The sequence below is a fragment of the Pan troglodytes genome, chromosome 12 (genome assembly GCF_028858775.2).
Source record: "Pan troglodytes isolate AG18354 chromosome 12, NHGRI_mPanTro3-v2.0_pri, whole genome shotgun sequence".
NCBI lineage: Eukaryota > Metazoa > Chordata > Mammalia > Primates > Hominidae > Pan > Pan troglodytes.
In genome coordinates this window covers 116,509,390-116,526,617 of record NC_072410.2, presented here as the reverse complement: position 1 = coordinate 116,526,617, position 17,228 = coordinate 116,509,390, and the positions used below count along the sequence as shown (strand labels likewise).

The 17,228-nt window shown below is 39.4% G+C and overlaps 1 long non-coding RNA gene across 1 annotated transcript; it reads left to right on the top strand.

The window, feature by feature from the left end:
* Nucleotides 1-922: 922 nt before the first annotated feature.
* On the top strand, nt 923-3,103 carry LOC107971499 (uncharacterized). Its single transcript, XR_001714450.3, has 2 exons — nt 923-1,009; nt 2,582-3,103. It is a non-coding gene; the product is annotated as an uncharacterized LOC107971499 (long non-coding RNA).
* The last annotated feature ends 14,125 nt before the right edge of the window (nt 3,104-17,228 follow it).

The window sequence follows — 17,228 nt, the reverse complement described above, 5'->3', positions numbered from 1 at the left end:
AGATTATTTAGGTTTTGTGAGAATTCACTTAACTAGCTCAAAGAGGACTGGAAACACACAAATGTAAAAGCTGACATGGAGGTGAGAAAAGGTCAATGCACCTCTACATTGTTTCAAGCAAAAGATAAACGGTCAAAGAAATACCCCTTTAACAGGTCTCTTGGTTTCTTTGGATCCTGAAATTTCAACACTTTGCTAATTTGAAAAAATAAATACATAAATTTATGCCTACTTTATACTAATGGGTCACTCTGGGTTTTGTAATCATATATGAATCCATACAGCACAGGCAAACAGAAAATGTGCTGCCATGGCATGGCCACTCATCAGATGCCCTTCAAAATGCATCAGTTCACTTGGTAGGTGTCCTTGAAAAAGGGTTTCATTTTAGTTGTTCCAATTGTATATTAATCAAACTTTCGATTCTTGCTTACTTTTTAAGTAAAATTTTTCTACAGAAAATCCATATGCCAACAGCCTTATACACACATACTGTTCATCCAGGTTATTTATATTCAGCTAACAGATAGTACCTTCTATGAACTAAGTACCGTGACAAGTGCCTTGTAGGCATCAGTATGAGGACTCACCAATGAGACCTCATTTTGCAACAAATTAAAAAAAATGAAGATGAACGTGCCTCACGAAATCTTAGTTCATTGTGATACCCCCTTATTCATACACATGAGGCTTAGATCATAACAATACATGTTGGTCTGTGTTTTTACTAGTCTCAGAAATACCTTCTTCCATTGCAGAATCCTACAGTTCTCTTCTATTTGCAGTCCTCTCCCTTTGCCATAACAACTGCCAGCACATGTGGTTGCCATGGCGAGCAGAGGAGGCATTATTAAGAAAGATAAGAGCTAAGACCTTACCTTATAATTCAACCTTGGTAGTTTATTTTTTCTCTTGAGTTCTTCATATTTTATGACCTACTTCATTTGCCCATGAACTCCAAATGGTTTCCAGATGCATCTGGACTTTATCAGATATCTGGGCAACAAAGGTACTCTTTGGCTCTTTCCTGGTATTCAGCAGCAATAGAGAAAACAAGCACCAATACTACAGAATCTCTAGGCCAATTAAGAAAATGGGATGTAAAATTATTCTAAGACAAAAGAGCTAGACTGGCTCTCTAAAAGGTTAGAAAAGTGTTTAATAATGGAAAAACAAATAAGAAAACTACATGTATTAATAAAGATTTAACTCCAGATTTAAATAAGGAATTCCAAATTGCTCCCCAAATTCCAATGAAAAGCACTCTGACCATTTGAATATGTCAGTTGTCAGCTCTATTAATGAAATAAAATAGCAACCATACAACAAGGCTGGTACTGTAGCATCCGCCTTACTGGTAAGAAAACTCCAGTTCAGAATAATCAAATTCCTTGCCCAAGATTGTCCCAGGTAACAAACAACAGACACAGCTCCTTTGACCTTGAGTCTGGCACACTTTACAGCATTTTATGCTGCCTCAGCAGTATTTTTCTTCATAGATTAATTATTTCCATTTGGTACAAGGTGGTCTTTTCCCAGTTTGAGTGGCATGAACAATATTTTCTGTTGCAAAACCATCCCTGGGGATGCTTCCTCGATGCGGAGCTGTGATATTGCACTCCCCATCCAAGCCCCTCTGAGTGCAGCCAGAAGGCACCCTTAGCCTTGCACACTTCGCTGAAAGTGAGAAGTTGTTCTTAGGTTTGCTGCACATCATAAACACCTGTGAAGGTCTAAAAATGGCGACTTCTTAGTCCTAACCGCGAGATTAAAATTTAATTGGTCCAGAGTGTAACTTGGGCCTCAGGCGCCCTAAAAGCTCCCCAGGTAATTTTGTTATGAGGCAAAGTTACAGAACCACAGATCTAAAACTTTAAAGGCACCTTAGGTTCTGTAATAGGCACCTTTATACTGAGCAATGCATTAGAATCACTTGGACAGACAGTAAAATACATATTTCCAGGTCCCATCCTGGAAATACAGGGGTAGGAATCATGGGTAGAAATCCCATGATTCTGATGTAGTCAACAGTTGGCATTTTGCAAACTGCTGATTTTGGACTCCTAAAACATGGACAGATTAGAGAAATGGACTATTGCAAACTTTGGGAATCACCGGAATCCTCTTTTAACTACCAGAGCCTCTAAGGAGGCTTATTTCTGAAACTTAGTACCAATTATACGTCCTTCAGTCATCACGATTTAGCAACTCTTACAGAAAGAGAACAGAAAAGAAGAAGATGAGTCCAGGCTCAGACAGGTGCACAGAGTCGGTGCTGGGGAGGTGAGGGGGCACCTGATGGCTTTTGTTTTTCTAACGAAATGAGAGGCAATGCCATCTGTGGGCAGCATGTGAGGGGAGTGGTGCAGAGGGGAATTATGGGTGATGAGCTTGAATAGAAAAACAAAGGTCTAAAATAATTAGTGCAGAGAGTGGGATAATGAGCTTAGTAGAGGAAAACCGGTAGGATTTCTTAGAATTTTTGAGTGAGAATTGAAATTCTTAATTATGAATGTATGAAGATGATATTATACTCTTTTGTCTTTTTCTAAACATTCTATACTGGTGTTCACCTTCACAGATAAAGGCATGAAGACTATATGTGAATCTAACCAAGATTAGTGTTTTGAAAAACAAATGGAAGGAAACAACAAGCATGCAAGAGAAATGACGGTCTTTCTAAAGGGAAAGTTATTTTCAAAAGATGTAGTAGATTGAACTATTGCTTCTTCCTATTCACTCTGCTTTCTTGTAAAAGAATTATATACAGTTGCACCATGCACGGGATTTGTAGTGTCTCCCATTGGAGAAGTATGTATCTTCACCCAGATGACATCAAGCTTGTTTGTGTGACTTGCTTTGGCCAATGGCATGTAAGTGAATGTGGCATGTATCACATCTAAGCCAAAGCATTGAGAGTCGTGTTTTGCCAGCCATATCATTTGCTTTTCCACCCTTTGGGAAACAGTTGAGTTTCTACTCACACTGCTTCTGATCCTTTAAGCCAGAAGATCAAAGCTATCTTCATCCAACGTGGAGTAGCTGATAAGGCAAGCTACAGTTGGCCCAGCACTGTTTGGGGTAATAAACATGAACCTCCTGATTTGCTTTGGGGCTATTGTTATTTCAACTTTGTTTCCACTTACCCAAAACTTCTTATTCCATTAGCCCATCCTAACTCAGTCTTTTACCCTTTGGACTTGATATTAGTATTTTGTACCTTGCTGCTTGAGCTTGACTCTTGGCTCCAATGAATCCCTCAGGGACTTTTCTGGAAATATTCCTGGCCTTCTCTTCTTCCAACCTGTCCAGCTATTCCTGCACTGTCTGGACCCACAGGCTCAGAGAAAGGGCAGATTTGAACAGTTCCTGTTCTGAGGAATGCTCAAGGGGGACTGATTGTTCCTGACTGCGAAGGCTACGTAGTAGGATGTGCCTCCTCAATTTAACTAGACACAGAAGATGATACTCAGGGCCCTTAAGGAGGTCATTCCAATCTGGAGAAGCTGGTTCTAATGAGATCCAGTAGCCAAGAAAGAAACTTGTATCAGCCAATTCAAGTGGCTTCTGCCACAAACATAGCGTAGATTTTCCTTGAAAGTCTAGGTGCATTGTTTTCTAAAGGTCTTCTTTTGAGCTCAAGACATTCAGGCTGTACTATTATGCATATAGCTTAGAAATATGCTTTTAAAATAAATTAAAGCCTGAATATTGTTGGAGATATGAGAAGTGTTGCAGACTGAGTTGTTATAAAAGGTGTTGCAAACAAATTGTATCCTTTGAAGTCCTAACCTCTGATGCGACAGTGTTTGCAGATGGGGCCTTGGGGAAATAAGTAGGTTTAGGTGAGGTCCTGGGCTCTGGTCCAATGGAAGAAACACCTGAACATTTTCTCTGTGTGTGTGTGTGTGTGTGTGTGTGCCTGCATGCACCAAGGATGTCACAAAAAGGTGCCCATCTACAAAACAAGAAGGAGGCCCTGACAGAGAACAAATTGGCTAGCAACTCGATCTTGAATTTCCCAGCCTCTGGAAGTGTGAGAAATAAATTTCTGTTGTTTAGGCCACCCAGTGTATAGTATTTTGGTATGGTGACCCAAGCCGACTAACACAAAAGGTAAAAAGAAAAAAATGTGTTTTCTATGACAAATCTGACTCAATTTTCAATATTCCCACTTACTAGAATTTTGTGAAAATCTTTTGGTTTACAATATTTCCTATTTAGGAAACAGTATACCTAAGGTCAGTCATATTTTACTGCCTTCATTCATCACCTGTCCTTAATGAAAAAGAAATTTAAGTAAGTGAATGATGAGATGGATCAAATTATTCTCTAGAGCTCTAGAGGGTGTTTCATGCTCCCTAGATGGTTTATAAATGCCTGAACATTTGTATACAAATTGATCAAACATGCAAATCAGTAATCTGGGACTGAAAAGACACAGAAATGATCTTGGAAATTGCATTTAAGAAAAAAAATTACAGTATCGTGTTGGTAGACACAAAAGAACTTTGATGAAAGCAGCTGTTAAATTGTTAATTTAACATAAAGATGGAGCTGATGATTCAAAAATGATCAACTAGGTTGCAGATATTCTGCACTCTGAATAGCATAGGCTGCACAGCATTCAACCCTCTCCTCTGCTGTAATTTGAGGCTGCATTCTATCTGCATTAGCAGAACTGTTAATAAATCACATGAGCAAGAAATGAGGAACTGAAAATCTGCAGGTGTTTGATAATGCCTCAAATATCTTCACCACATGTTTCAGAGGAGTCATGTGAGTTCAGAAACATGACTTGGTGATTACTCACTGTATTGCTCTGACTACAGCCTAGCTAACTTCTATAGGATACATTTAAATACAGGTTAGGGTCACTATGATGCTTTCTCCCGTCTAGCCCTCAGGACTGGCTTCAATCCTTTGTGTACAGTAGATATCGGTACCCATTGGTCAACTCATGGTTCCTTTGTCATGGAACATTTTTTTCCTTGACAAATCCAGATTTGTTCTCATTTCTGTCCCTCTCTCTCTATCCCACCTCTCTCTCTCTCTCACACACACACACACACACACAGAAAGATATTTTAACTGTGAATAGAACAGTAAAAGAGAAAAGTTGTGCTTATGTAGTCTCTAGGTGTGATATAAACGTTATTATCCAAAGGACGATTCTTAGTGTTATAATTGAGAAAGTATGAGCTGAAGTCTGTAACTAAAACATAAACTCAAGGTTTGGCATTTACTAGTGACTGATTGGACACCAAAAATTAAAGGACTTTTCAGAACCAGTCTTATAAGGCAGGTATTGTTCTCTACAAGAAATCTGCAGGACAGGGGATGTGACAGCCTTTGAGATGTAAGTCTCAAATTCTGGGAGCCTTTGACATGGCGTCTGATGCATCTTGATATGCTAGAAACAAAGCATTTAAAAGGGCAGAGGTGAGCTAATCATCAAGCACATGTGATCTGACGTTCAGGACAATATTCTTTATTCTAATTCAAATCAACTTCTTGATTTTATTTTTCCTTCCTTCTTAAACAATTTTCTTTCTCAAATCAATTTTTAAATAGAGGAAATTCAACCTTGTTCTATAAGTATATTTCCCAGGTGTGTTTTATTTAATTCTGTGCAAAAGATCAAGGGAAGAAAGAACCCTTGACACTCTCCTGAAAATATAAATATACACTCATTAGCACTTTTGACAAGATGGTTCATACACTGCTTTCAGCCCAATAAGGAGACATCATTGTAACAGTAGCACAGGGCTCTCCCTGCATTTGTGTAGAAAGGACAATACCCAAGTAATTAGTTTTAAGAGAAGACTCAAGATTCCACTTGTCCACAGATATTCCCACCAAAATGTAGGACTTGGCCCAAAACTTTCCTCTTAGAAAAAAAAAAACTCTGAGTTATAATAGATTCAGTTAGGAAAAAGTTGTTGGCAGAGAACCCTCTGAATTACCTGGAGGTGGAAGGAGGAACCCCCATTCTTACCCCACTTGCCCAGTTTTTCCAACAGAACACATTTATAGACCTCCACAAGTATTCTCAAGTATATCTGATTCAACTAGCCATTTTCCTGGTGGCATGACATTTATGAAACAGCAGGTGAAAGGCAAACATACACGACTCCAAGAATACCTCATCAGGCAGAGTGATAACTGTGAAGAAGTGTGTAGGGGCCCAGGATTCAGGGGAAGTTTTCTTAAGAACAAAATCCAGGCCCTATCACCTACTCTTGTACGCTTATCTTCCTAAGCCTCAATTTCGTCATTTGTGTAATGAGAATAAGAATCGCCTTTACCTTACAAAGTGGTTGTGAGAATTAGATCACATATGTCAAGTGCGTATTGCAAAATAAATATCCCTCCAAATATTCTCTATGTCTATCTGTCTGTCTGTCTATCACTATCTGTCTGTCTGTCTGTCTGTCTATCTATCTATCTATCTATCTATCTATCTATAGTATTTAGGTCTCCCGTAAACAAATACAAGAATAAGATAGTGACAATCTAGCCTTAAAAAGCAAGGGTTTTATTGAAATCAAAATCATTTTGATTTAACTGAATTAGATGACTTTAAAAGTAGCCACATATACATTGGTAGTATTACTAGCATCACTAGAAGAATTACATAAAAATGATAGCAATGATAGTTCCATTTATTTTAGCTACACAGATTGCCTCAGATTATTAGATCCAATTTTGAATTCTGTTTACTAAGATATATTTAACAGGTATCTTCATATCTTCATATCTATCTATTACCTGTCTATCTATTTATCTATCTATCTACACACACATATAGTTATAGATGAATGCTCAGAGAAGAGCAATCTGGATAATTACATTTAAAAGCTAAAAATGAAGAAACTTGCATTAAGGAGAATGGTATAGAAAAAAATACTCAGAAGCACAATATAATTATCTTCAAATATTTGTTAGACTGACACGAGAAAATGCTTAGGAAAACTGTGAAGGGGTTTATGGAGTAAACAATCTGTCAGAAGCTGAGGAAAGCAGAAATAATCACAAAATTTGAGAACATTTCTAATATTTGGAAATATTCAAGATAATACAAGATGTCTTGCAAAATATGAAACCTGTTTATTGTCATTCTATTCAATAAAAACTTACTAGTTGTATAGTCTATTCAAGGCACGAATTTAGATATTATAAGGATTCAATAGATCTATACAATATTGTTTCTGTCCTGAATAAGCTTATAATCTTGAAGCCAAAATGGTTACTGGGTAATCATGTGATATAACAAAGTAGAAAGAAAGTGCTACAAGAGTGGAAAGGAAAATGTTGCTGCTCTCCTCATTAAAATGGTGTATTTCTTTCCCTATTCCCAAAAAGAAAAGTCTCTGAAGTTTAGATCAGAATGAAACATTTTAGTTTGGATAGAAAGAGATAAAAGATGAAGTCAGATTTAAGAATAAGACTCAACAATTAACAGGAATAGAAGAAAGATAAGTATTTTCTATCCTACATTGTTCAGTCTGCATTTTCAAAGAATGCCGTTAAAAGGATGTAATTAGGGGTAATGAGGTGCAAAATTTCATGTATAAAAAATGATCTTGTTAAGGGCAGTTTAGGCAGATAGTGCAGCTAAAAAATGAATTTTGACTCTCTACTAACTCTATGCCAATATTATATATCCCTGACTTTTCTCTATGTCAAATTCCAGTAGAATTTTTTTAAGTCAGAAATTTAAATGAATCTGGTATACAAATCTCCTTTTGATTAAAATTATTTGAGTTTTTTTTTTTCATTTAAAAGTGGGAAAATCTTATCACAGTCTTGAATAATAAAATGCCTTTTGTTCAGCTCTCATTGATTAGTCATCTTCTTACCCACATTGATCAAATTCAGGAGTCTGGACAAAGTGTCTATTACAGAGATGCTTTCCTTCCTAACAGAGGTTAGGAAGATAGTTGGTCTGAGTACATCTCTGCAGTTGAGTCCCTCTGTTCAGCCTCACCCTCCTTAGCAAAGAGCAGAATATTCAGATCAGGTGGCTGATTCCCAGGCTTTGATAATCCTAGGACCCTTTTTAAAAAATGTATTTCTTAACTCTAATCTCATACATTTGGTCAATGAAAAACTGAATGTTTCAGCACTTAAGGTCAAAATATGTAGTATACGTATCATTTTAGATGTTATACGAAAGCAAGCAATAGTATAAGCCTGGGTAAGTGGCAAAGGTTTCCAAAATATCTTTAAAAAAATTCTCCTATTAAGTTTGGTATCTATTGTGACAAATCCAATAAAACCCAAGATGATCCTTAGTTTGACATTCATTTGAATACACATTTAATTGAACATTTTCAAGGTGACAAGATTGACCGTGCACTAGAAAAACTCACAAATACTTTCAGACTGTGGGAGAAACTGATGCAGAAGCTCATGGTTCCTCTGCAGTGTGGTGAGTTCTTTCGCAGGTACCATAGAGTGATGTGTCAGACCCCTGATGAGCTTCTCAATCCCGCGGAATGTGCAAGGCAAAGCTTTCTGATAGAGATTACTAACTTGAACTAAAAAAGAGTTAGTACAATTTTAACAGTTTTGAAAAAGCCAGAAGGGCAACTCTAGCAACTCCATGATTCCATCATAGGCTGTCACAATTGCTATTTCAGAGTGTGTGTTTGCAAGTCATTGTTTATTCAGATCCGTGTCAACACAAGTGTGTGTTCTTTTCTGCCTTGAAATTTCTTCTTCTTCCAAGTTTCACGTTTTTATGGGAATATATAGGTACTTATTGCATTTTAATTTTTGTTAACAATGGAACAACAGAAGGGTAAAAAATGTGGTTCTCTCTGTTCAACTCATCTCTAAGTGTAATGCTGGAGGAGAGAGGATTATGTCATGTGGAAACTAAGGTAGAACAAAAGGTATCAACAGCAACGTTTCAACCCCGGAAGGGTCTCGGTCTATACTTTTCTCCACCAGCTCCTCCGCTGGTGCAGCATGAGAATGGGAGGAGGAGACATCGTCAGTGTTTCCTCCTGAGTTCACTTGCCAGGGGCGCCAGCTTTTCACAAATTCAAACAACAATGACATGGACAGGTTTACAGTAAAATATGTCTATCCTGAAAAAGAAAGGAATTGACAGCCAACCCACTGGCTGTGCTCATCGCTTGCTGATCTGCACCGAGCAAGGCCATCTTCTGAGGATCTACGAATGTGTGGCATGGTAATGATCTCACCTTCCAAGGAGCTATGACGTATTTAATGAGGTGTGGATCCAGGGAAACAAAAGTCACGCACGCAGTATGGAGGGGATTGCAACCCATCGATATCTGAGACAAACAGTAACATAGCACGGGGACTTTTGTTACAAATGTCCTGCTCTCTTCCTCTTCCACCTTCAATCTTAGCATGGAGAATGCAGTGTGAACTTCAGTGAAACCGATCTGGTTTCAAATAAAAGATTTGTTGCATTTTGACTATGAGGCATTTTGTAAGTTGCTTAACCTCTCTGAGGCGCAATCCCTTGATTTGTGAGGCAGAGATAACACTTTTTTCAAAAGGTTGATTTAAGACCATAATAAAATCATGAGCATGGGAAACTTAGCATAGAGTCTGGAACATTTCAGCTGTTCAATAAATTTTGGTTTCTGTCCATTTTCTCTACCTTTTTCCTCTCCCACTAGAACTGGGGGCAGAGAAGGTCCAGTGTGTTAGCCTTCAGAATCTTCTAGTTATTGGGGTTATTTTTTTGGAGAATTTTATTTTTTGGCCTATTTGTTTGTTCTCAGAGAGATGGATGAGATCTAAAATGTACTTCTACTGTTTTCTTCCCCATTTAAAAAAATGTAAAAATCGGAATGAAACACGTCTTTCCAGTCACCGGTAACTAAGTAGGAAGTATCCAGTAACTTCTTATCTTTGGGGAAAAATATTACCCACAATACCCCAGAGTCATCTGGGCGACAAGGGGATCTTTTTCCTATATCCCCCCCCTCAGTGCAATTCTAGTAAAAAAAATTAGCCATGCGTGGTGGCGGGCGCCTGTAGTCCCAGCTACTCGGGAGGCTGAGGCAGGAGAATTGCTTGAACCCAGGAGGCAGAGCTTGCAGTGAGCTGAGATTGTGCCACTGCACTCCAGCCTGGGCAACAGAGCGAGACTGCCTCTAAAAAAAAAAAAAAAAAAATCAGCAGAACTAGTCCATGGATATAATGTGCCATCTTGAGGAAATCCACACCTTTTTTTTCCACTCTCTCTCTCTTCTTTTTATCCAGTTGAAGTATTGTTTAGAAGGCACTTTTAATTATAATTTTGGTTAACTGATTAACGTTAACTTGTATATGTCTTATATTGACCACTAAACTTTGGGCCTGGTTGCCCGGTACCATCTGCTTAATTGCCATTTCTATATGAATTCTTCAGTTTTGATATTTGTTTCTCATCTTGTGTGCATGTAACATTACAATCCCCATAAATGCTTCTTTTAAGATGGCTGAATATCTGTAAATCCACGTGTCATTTATATTTTTGGTGGAATTTTTTTGTTCACGTGCACCCTCTTTACTCCCTGGATGTCTTGAAAAAGAAACTGTGACACGTTTTTATCAATACAATGTTTTATTTATTAGTATAAAAAATGTGAAAAATAAGTACCTATTTTAAGTGTTTTTGTGGAATAAGTAATGCAATAAAATGAAAAGCTGAACTCTGTAGAACTCAAAATGTGTGAAGTATGCAAAGACCAGAAACCTTATAAAGGTGGTCACATCTTCTAGATACTTTCAAGACCTTAAGCACCCATGATTACTTGACCTCCACTTCTTTGATCATCTCTACTTGCAATCCATCAGACCTGTTTCAGTGAGAACTCGGGTAGATCTAAAGGTCTTTTCCATTTTATACTCTTTTTTTCATCTAAATTTTCAGAAATGCAAAAATTGTAGTGTGAAACTCTGTGAACTTGAAATGTTTAAAGTTAGTATAGTATGTTAAAGACCTATTTGATTATGAACTAGGGCCAATAATCTTAGATTAATTCAGATTTTAATTAATTCAAACATGGGTTACCATGTTTGAATCTTGTTGTTCTAAAGTTTTCTAATTAGTTGTCTTCCCTCAAACAAGAGTGAATCCAAGTGATTGATACAGCCTTTTCCTTTTATTTTTAGTATTCTGGGCCTAGACTCACAGTGGTTCTTAACATTAGCCACTCATTAGACTCGGAGAAGTCTAATGAGTATTCCCCAAGTCTGTGCATTCAATATAGAGTCAAGTGAGAGCACCTGGATCTGGAGAAAGGAGGAGAGGCGGTAATCTAGAAACAGCTCTGTCAGTGGTGGCCATTCATTCAGTCAGGGGAATCTTAAACACGAAGACTGAGAGATTTCTTTAAGAGAACTTTCACTTCTCTTTTGTCGTTTCCCAAAGGGTTCCATTTGTAAACCAAAGCTTAAGAATGTATTTTGGTCATGAAGGTAAATTCGCAGTTTCTCACGTTCTCAGGGACTGTTCTGAAAGCAAACTGACAGGAGGAAAGAGAAAGCCAGAGGTGAAAAAAGTGAGGCCAGTGCCCTCAGACTGACTTTCCTCATGGACTCAAGGACTTAGCCAATGTAACCTGGACACTGAGACTTTCCCAAAAATAAGACCCAGGGTGACAGTGCTGCTTCACTGAGGACAAATACAATTAAATGAAATTAATAAATTTTTTTAAAAAAATAAAAAATAAACCAGGTGTGGTGGCTCACACCTGTAATCCTAGCACTTTGGGAGGCCAAGGCAGGCGGATCATGAGGTCAAGAGATTGAGACCATCCTGGCCAACATGGTGAAACCCCGTCTCTATTAAAAATACAAAAATTAGCCAGGCATGGTGGCCTGTGCCTGTGGTCTCAGCTTCTCGGGAAGCTGAGGCAGGAGAATCCTTTGAACCTGGGAGGTGGAGGTTGCCGTGAGCTGAGATCACACCACTGCACTCCAGCCTGGCGAAAGAGAGAGGTTCCATCTCAAAAAAATAAAATAAAAATAAAAATAAATAAATAATAAAATAAATCACTGTCAGGCTTTGTTCCAGGCCCCAGAATTCCAGGATGGAGCAGTTCCCATGCCCGTCACCAGGTGGCAGAGGGGCTTTGCATCCAGGCCTCCCGGGCGTCCCTGGGGCAGCACCTCTGGCTTAGGAAGCAGAAGTTTACTGAAAATTCAAGGGAGTGAAAACCTTACAGTAAAACAGAAATCCTGTCACTCTGCAAAGCTGGACTCCAATTCAGAAAGCCAGGTCTCAGCCTTGGACCTGAGGGGTTTGGATGCTTTGGGAAAAGTAATTTCAGTGGAATCATAGGGGTATCACTCCATGGCCAGAAGCAAGCTCGGCCCCAGTGTAGTGCTGGAGTTAAAGAAACAAAGCCAAACCTGTTAAGTCTAACTTCACTTAGAAAAATAGTAAGTGAATAGATCTAAGTTTTTTAATTGTTTAAATGTTCACGGAAGAAGACACCGAATCTTGATTGTTCCCACGGTTTCCCCAAATATTACACAGTCATTGACATACAACAGAAGTTGGATTTATATTTATGATGGAAAGAAAATAGCACCCAAAATATTGACAAAGGAAAATAATGGAAAAGGCACATTTGTTTCCTTGGTTTGGCATGGGATGGAGTGGAAAGAGCATACGCTTTGACCCAAGGTAAATCTGGGTTTGAGTGTCTACTTTGCCGCTTCTCTAGACCTTTCTGCAAGAGCTACTCAGTGGCTCTAGGATTGTTTACTTGGCTTTAGAATGAGGGCTAGCGTGTGCATTAAAGCTTGTAACTCAGAGTTGTTGCAAAGATTAAAGAAAACAAGAAGTAAAATACATGGCAGGTAGTGAGTGTTCAGAAACCTTTAGATCTCTCCCCATCAAAACTTCAGTGTGAGAAAAGTATTCTCTGGTGCTCAACCACCAACTCTGATTTTGAGACTAGAACCATGCAAAATTGTTCTGTGACCTGAAAATAATTTTCCAGATTGTGGAAATCACTGGAACATATACTGTGGTCATCTGGCAAATTCTCTTTCTAACATTTGTGACTGAGTGCCCCTTTTAAGTACCTCTGAGAAACCCTGGAAGTTGATTTCCCATACATTTCAAATAAGTATTCTGTGAACACAGTGGTGTTAGGACATTCTGGGAAAACTCATGATGTCCTCAGCGATTTACAGAGTTAACCTGAATCTCTGTGACACCGAGGCTCCTTTAATCATAAAGTCAGAGTGAGATGATTGGACCTCTCCAAAGTACAAATGTTGCGAGTCTGCTTTGAATAAAATATACCTTCGATAGTTTCCATTTAATATAATATTACATTCAAGAATTAAGAGACTCCTGAATAATTTATCATTTTGCAAGTATAAGTGATCACTAATAATATTGCATTGTTATTTATTAACATTTATGCCCACCACAATTCTAGTATGTAAATAATATAACAGATTATCCAACTATATATTTAATACTGTGGGTATATATTACTAATAGCTGAGCATATATGACTTGATGCACAGTGAAGAATGAAGATGAATGAGAATTCCAGCCTAGGGAATGTTTTATGGATGAAATGTACATTAGATATTTTGAGGGAGATGTCTAGGCAATATCAATGCTGGATTTTGTTTTCCAGGGACAGGATTAGAAAACAAAGCCGGACTTGTATGACAGTCATAACCAGTTCTGAAAATGCACAAAAGCACTATTAAGGCCAAGTATGGACTCTAGATCATCAATGCTACCTAGTTGTCATTCATTCATTCATTCATTCACTTAGGACATGCTTATTTGTCATAGGCTGGTCATTAAGAATATAACAATCATCAAAAAAAGATATTATCAGCCAGGTGTGGTGGCTCATGCCTATAATCCCAGCACTTTGGGAGGCAAAGGAGGGCAGATCACCTGAGGTCAGGAGTTCAAGACCAGCCTGGCCAACATGGGGAAACCCTGTCTCTACTAAAATTACCAAAAAATTAGCCGGGCGTGGTGGGAGGCGCCTATAATCCCAGCTACTCTGGAGGCTGAGACAGGAGAATTACTTGTACCCAGGAGGCAGAGGTTGCAATGAGCCAATATCGTGCCATTGCACTACAGCCTGGGCAATAAGAGCAAAACTCCATCTAAAAAAAACAAAAAAAACAAAAAAAAGATATTATCACCAACAAATACTCAACAAAAAAACCCTTACACAACTAAGGAGAAAATCCCCCACTGCAATGAGGAAAATGAAGAAAGTGTTCAGGGGAATTGTGGAAGTTCCATTTAAAAAAATTGCAGAAGTTCAGTGTATAAGCTGAAATGTGAAGGATGGTTAGAGATGAATTATCAAAGAATTAGCGATGACATGTTCTAGGCCTGGGGTTGGGCACAGTATTCCTTATTTTTATGAGGTAGATTCAGACAGATGTGTTCAAGTACTACTTATTATCTTTGTCATATTAGACACCTATTAGCTTTGTCATATTAGAAATATACTTAGCCTGTTAGCGTTTCAAGTTCCAAATATCTAAAACAAGGTTAATAATTACAATCTTAAAAACCATCACAGAGCTTTAAAGAAAAAAAGATGTGTAAATTTCCCTACTATAACGTCTGCACATAGTAGGTACCCACATAATAAATGCTGATTACATATATTACCTTTACTTCCTCATTTTTACTTAACGGGATCCTACCACTACCTCACTCCACATTCTCCTTGACTCTAGCTTCTCACATAAACTACATGTGTCACATTTTTCTGAATGTAAGATAGGGAAATTTCTCTTATCTCCTCTTTTTGGGGGTTTCAGATTAATCTAAAAAAGGGCTTGATAACAACAAAAATTCTTGACTTAAAGAGAAATTCATTGATGTTAATTACAACACAGGACACAATCCCACCTCCCTTGGTGCAAATAAATCCTCCCTGAGGTTTGTGATGAAGTCTGCCTGCAGTATTTCCTCTGCAGCAGTGGAGATCTATGCCAAGTCAGAGGGAATTTTCCCGTGTGCTTCTCTCTCCTGGCCATTCATCACCTAAACGATCCTCTCCAAGCTTCCAAGGGGCTGATTGAGGGCCTGGGGGAAGGTGCATCTACCCAGTGTGGGCCTCCATCCAGTGGTGTCTGATAGCCCTGGGCCAACTGCCCCCATCTGGTCCTTGACCTGCTGACTGGAGGGAAGTGCTTCACCAGGATAGAGTCTCAATGATTTAGGATGATCAGAGTCATACTCACTCAAATCCCACTTGTAATAAGAGGGCCACCTTCCTCCAGCCCTGCCCCAGCCTCTGAGTGTGAAAGCAGGTTCTCCTTCTCCCTAGGGCACATCCCCCTGGGGGCCCCTGCCAGACCTGCCGTGTCAGGCGGACTCCATTAACCCTGGTGGTCAAGAACTTCATCAGTGTCTGAGCCAGGGGAGAGCCAGCCTTGGAAGCTGCCTGGCAGCAAGCCCAACCCCCCAAGAGCTGCAGAGACCCCCATAGAGCCAAGACTGAGAAAATTGGAAACAACGAAGAGTGAGCCTGGGTTCTTTTGCCTTTGATTTGATGGAGAAGGACATCTGCTGGCAGGAAATCAAACTCAGTATTACAGATTTCTCTTTACAGAATTTGGAACATACCAAACCAAAGCATGTCACACAGTTGGATGGCCTCTCGCTGCTTGGGAGGAAAAAATGAGGGGGCTTTGGATGACCCAGAAAAAAGGGTTGACCTCCAGGCTGTTCCATTATAGTAAAAAGTGATTTTGATGAAGGCAGACTCTGCAGGTCAGAAGGGGCACTTGTCCTGGTACTGCATCCTCAAGTGCTTCAAAATGTTATAACTTGATTCATGACTTTTTCAGCTCTTTTTGCTGTACTTTTCCAGTACTTAATATAGTATATTTAAACTTTAAATAATACGGTTGCTTCCTGCCATCACTTTTCTCCTATTTAGACACTGGTGCTATCCCATTGTTCTCCGTGTTCCTTCTTGGATCTAGAGCGGCTCCTACTTATAATGAGGCATAATTGGTGTCACGTGTCTTCAGGCACACACAGGCTGCACATGTGCAAGAAAAATAGTTCTCACAGCAATCCTCTCCTCTGCGTTCATTCCTCATCGTTTGCTTAAGGGAAATCATGCCCTAAACCAGGTCTGAGGGAAACCTAGGAGAGATGTTGCATCTATTTTGGCAAAAACCCAACTGTTTTATGGGGACAGCCAGGCAGTCATTTTCCAACACAAGCCCAGGTATGGCCCACACCATCAGCCTCTCCCGTTTCTCACCCAAGGACCGCCTTCCCTGTCAACTTTCAGTCTGTTTCCCTGAAATATCTTCCCCTCCCCCAAACCATTTCCACTGGGCCTGGCCAGGCACTTGGCATTATCTACTCAAATGTGTTGTCACTCAGCGATTCCCTCAGGTTTCAGCCACTCTGATTTCTGTATGTCTTGAAGTCATTTATGAGAACGTCTAAAATGTTATAATATTTATAAAAATATTTTATACAAATTATGATGTTCTCTCTTCTTCTGATTTCCAGATAGTCACGGTTGTCTGTCCTCTTCTCTGTAGCCCCGCGCCAGGTATCCCCCTTGAGCCTGCACTTCTCCTCCTCAGCCGAAATGCTTGCATATTCCCATGGGTCTTTCAAATAGTGGGGATTTATGAGAAACCAAACAAATTGATGTAGTAGCTTGAGTGTGGGGGCCAGGACAGGGTTGTCCAGGGAAAGGAGGGAACTATAAAATGCTGATGCTGTGCTCTAATGCTTGAGCCCCTCCAAAATGCACATAGAAACCAAATCGCTCTTTGGTGGTGCTAAGAGGGGAGGGCTTAAGGAGGTGATGAGGTCCTGAATTCTACTCTCATAAATAGAATTCTATTCTCATGAAGAGAATTAGCGCCCTTGTAAAAGGGGTTGCAGGGAGCCGCCTTGTCTCTTCCACCACGAGGACACAGCAAGAAGGCACTGTCTAAGAAGCCGTTTCTTAGCTTAGATTCCCAGAGTCCGAGAAGACTTAGCACAACCTTAGGGAGCAAGATTGAGGGAAGAAAAGAGCGCAGCAGAAGAGAAGACATCAGGATGAAGGTGCACTATGAAGCTGGAAGCCACTGAGTGCAGGCAGGTTGCCAGGTGCCTGGGGAAACTGACGCTCTGGGAATTGTTTCTCAGCACATTCCTTTTCAAAGAGAATAAAGGAAGAGTTTATCCATCAGATATCTGTAGCCCCCCATTTTCCGGGTTGTGCATT